The sequence below is a fragment of the Phalacrocorax aristotelis genome, unplaced genomic scaffold (assembly GCF_949628215.1).
Source record: "Phalacrocorax aristotelis unplaced genomic scaffold, bGulAri2.1 scaffold_311, whole genome shotgun sequence".
Classification (NCBI taxonomy): Eukaryota; Metazoa; Chordata; class Aves; order Suliformes; family Phalacrocoracidae; genus Phalacrocorax; species Phalacrocorax aristotelis.
In genome coordinates, this window is record NW_027441350.1 from 1 (window position 1) to 3872 (window position 3872).

General features: G+C 76.0%; 1 long non-coding RNA gene across 1 annotated transcript; it reads right to left on the minus strand.

Moving 5' to 3' along the window:
• Window positions 1-1023: 1023 nt before the first annotated feature.
• LOC142051384 (uncharacterized) lies at window positions 1024-3223 on the minus strand. Its single transcript, XR_012658452.1, has 3 exons — window positions 3160-3223; window positions 1589-1697; window positions 1024-1090 (listed from the first exon to the last, which is right to left on the minus strand). It is a non-coding gene; the product is annotated as an uncharacterized LOC142051384 (long non-coding RNA).
• Window positions 3224-3872: the final 649 nt, after the last annotated feature.

The following is a 3872-nucleotide window of genomic DNA, read 5'->3' on the forward strand; positions in this document are numbered from 1 at the left end:
CCAGCCCCACAGAGGGACCAAAGAGGGGGACCCCAGCCCCAGAGGGAGACCCCAGCCCCACATCCTGAAGCAGGAAGCCCAGAGTAGGACCCTATAGAAGGTCCCCAACCCCACACCTTGAGCAGGACCCCTGCCCCATAGAGAGACCCCAGCCCCATAGCAGGACTCCAGCCCTATTCCCTGGAACAGGGGGCCCATAGCAGGGCTCTATAGGGGGCCCCCAGCCCCCCCGGAGGCCCCCGGCCCCCCCTCCCTCCCGCCGTCTCTGCCCCCCCCCGTGTTGCTCTTGGCGCGGGCGCCCGGCCGGGACAGAGGCCGCGATTGAGGGCGGCGGGGCCGGGGGGGCCGGGGGGGGCCGGGGGGGGGCTGGGGGCGGGGGGGTCGGGGCTAAATATAGCGCGCGTGGCACAGGGGGCCTTTCACGGGCTCCTGCCTCAGGTTCCCCCAAGCAAGAGACACCCCCCAACCACCCCCACCCCCCCCAATCTGCCCACTCGGGGGGGGGAAGCTAAGGCAAAGGGGGGGGGGCTGTAAATCTGGGGGAACCCAGGCGTCCGCGCCCCCCCACCCCACGCTGGGGGGGGGGCAGGAGTAGTGACCCCCCCCCTCCAGGCCCACCCCCCGGTATGGGTCCCCGCGGGGGGGGGGGGGGGCCCTGCTCCGGACCTCGGAGCTCCCCCGAGCCCCCCCCCCCGCCCGGGCAGACACTGACCCCGTTGTGTGTCCGTCCGTCCGTCCACCCCCCCACCCCCCCCGTGCCCCCCCCCTCCGTGTCCGTCCGTCCCTGCGGTTTGTCCAGCTGCAGCCCCGGGCCCGCAGCCAAGGCCAAGGTTGCACAACGGCGGGGGGGGGCGCCAGGGGGGGCCGCGGGCGACGTGACCCCCCCCCCCCCCAAACCCAGAGCATCCTGCGGGGGGGGAGGAGAGGAGAGGGGGGGCTGCGTGTGCCCCCCCCGCTGGGGACCGGGGGGATGGATTGGGGGGGATGGGGGGGTCCCCCGGGGGGGTCTGTCACCCCCTGAGCCACCAGGCGCCCCCCCCCGCCCCCCCTACCTTGGCCTCGCATTTCTTGTGGCTGGTGGTCTTGCACACTGGGGGGGCACAAAAGGGATATCAGGACCCCCCCCCAGTCCGGACCAGTCCAGGCCACCGGCACCCCCAGTGACCCCCGCTGCCCCCCCCTCCACCCCCAGCGCCCCCCCCCCCAGCACCCCCCCCACGCCAGCATCCCCCCCAATAACCCCCCCAATACCCCCCCACCAGCATCCCCCCTCCCGTGGGGGCCCGCGGGGGTCCCATGGGGGGCCGTGGGGCCATGGGGGACTCGTGGGGGGTCTGGGGGCTCCCGGGGAGGCCCCCTGGGGGGTCCGGAGTGGCCGAGGGGTCCCGTGGTGGATCGGGGGGGGGTCGGGGAGGTGTCGGGGGGTCCCGTGGTGGCTTGGGGGGGGGTCGGGGGGGTGTCGGGGGGTCCCGTGGTGGATTGGGGGGGTCGGGGGGGGTCCCGTTGGAGCAGGGGGTGTTGGGGGGGTGTCTGGCGGTGGTCGGGGGGTGTCGGGGGGGGGCTTGGGGGGGGTCCCGTGGGGTGTCACCTCTGCAGATGAGGCCCTGGGGGCCGAGGGGGTCCCCGCAGGCCGCGCACGCCCCCCCCCTCCGGAACGCCTTCTCCCGGAAGCTGTGGGGTGCCGGGGGCTGCCGGGGCTGGGGGGGGGAAGGGACACCCGTGGGCGTGGGGAGGGGCACGGGTGGGGTCCAGGGACCCGTGTCGCCCCCCCACCCCCGCCCCGTATGAGGACTCTGACGGGCGCAGGGACACGCGGACCCACGCACCCCGCGGCCCCCCACGGGGGGAAACTGAGGCACGGACCCCCCCTCACGGGGTGGGGGGGGGGGGGGCTGAGCCATGGTGGGGGGGCCCGTGGGAACCAACAGCGTGGGCTGCTCCACGCCCGGCCCCCCCCGCCGCGTCCCCTCCGCGCCCTGCCAAGCGTGTCCCCCCTCTGCGTGTCGTCCCTCCCCGTGTCCCCGTGTCCCCCCCCCCGTGTCCCCGTCCCCCCCGCGTGTCCTGGCCCCCGGCCGGGGACGCCGTGTCCCGCCGCAGGAAGCGGGACCAGCCCAGGAAACGGGGCCGCGGGGGCGGGAGGGGCCCGATCCCCCCCCACCTCCCCCCCGGGACGGCTCCGCCGGCTCCCACGGGCGGGGGGGGGGGAGTGGGAGAGCGGGGGGGGCAGCGTGGGAAAGGGGGGAGAACGGGCAAAGGGGCGGGGGGGGCGTGGGAAAAGAGGGAAAGTGGAAAAGGGGAGAGTGGGGGGGGGCGCGTGGGGGGGCGCGTGGGGGGGGAGCGTGGGAAAAAGGAGAGGGGAGGCGTGGGAGAGGGGGAGAGTGCGGGGGGAACGGGGGGGGCGTGGGAAACCAGCTTGGGGGGGTCTGTGGGGGGGTTTCAGCGCCGCCACCCCCCGCCCCTCGCCGTAGCCCACCCGGCAGAGCCCCGGCCAACGAGCGTCACGCGTGGGGGGGGGGGGGGGGGATGGCCCGGGGAGGGGGTTCCACGGGCAAAACCAGGGGGTGACGCCGTGAAAGGTGGGGGGGGGGGGGGGATCCCGCCGCGATTCCCCACCCCGGTTCCAAAGGAACCCCCTCCCACGCGGCAACCCCCCCACGCGGGACGCCCCCCCCACGCGGGACGCCCCCCCTACGCGGGACGCCCCCCACCCCCCCGCATTACCGTGGCGGGGCCGTCGCGGCGGCCGAGGGCCCGCAGCAGCGTCCCCACCGCGCCGGGGGGCTTCATGGCGGGGGTGGGGGGGTCTCGGGGGGGTCGCGAAGGGGGGGGGTGGGGTTCGAGGGTGGCGGGGGGCTCCAGGAGCGACTCCACGACCCACGCGCGGCCCGAGGCTGGGCCGGGCCCGGCGCTGCTTCCGCGCAGGCAGCGCCGCTTCCCGTGGCCGTGGGAGCGGGGGGGGGACACGGGGGGGGGGGGCCCGGAGGGGGACAGCGACACCGCGGGGTGGGGGGGGGCGCTGAGAACGCGCCGCGCCGTGACACGGGTGGCGCCGCCTCCTTCCTCCCCCACCCCCCCCGCCCCCAAAGTGGGCAAAACTCGGGAAAACACCCCAAAAGCAATGACCGACGTCCCCCCCCCGCCCCCCCCCGCGGCCGGTACCTTCATGGCGCTGGGACCCCCCCGTGCTCGCGGCCCCGCGGTACCGGAGCGCTGCCCCCCCCCCACGCCCCGCCCCGCCCCTTCCCCGCCCCCTCCCCTTCCTCCTCCTCCTCCTCCCCCTCCCTGCACTCACCCCCCCCGCGCGGGCCCGGCAAGGAAAGGGGGTAATAATAGCGCGTGGTGACCCCCCCCCGTGAAAAACCCCACCACCACACCGGGGGGCAGGGGCCTAGGGACCCCCCCTCTGCCAGCCGGGGGGGCTATAGGGCCCATCCAGCTCCATATGGCCCCGGGACATCAGCCCGGGGGGGCTATAGGGGCCCATCCAGCTCCATACGGCCCCGGGACATCAGCCGGGGGGGGCTATAGGGGCCCATCCAGCTCCATACGGCCCCGGGACATCAGCCGGGGGGGCTATAGGGGCCCATCCAGCTCCATACGGCCCCGGGACATCAGCCGGGGGGGCTATAGGGGCCCATCCAGCTCCATACGGCCCCGGGACATCAGCCGGGGGGGGCTATAGGGGCCTATCCAGCTCCATACGGCCACGGGACATCAGCCGGGGGTGCTATAGGGGCCCATCCAGCTCCATACGGCCCCGGGACATCAGCCGGGGGGGCTATAGGGGCCCATCCAGCTCCATACGGCCCTGGGACATCAGCCGTGGGGGGCTATAGGGGCCCATCCAGCTCCATACGGCCCCGGGACATCAG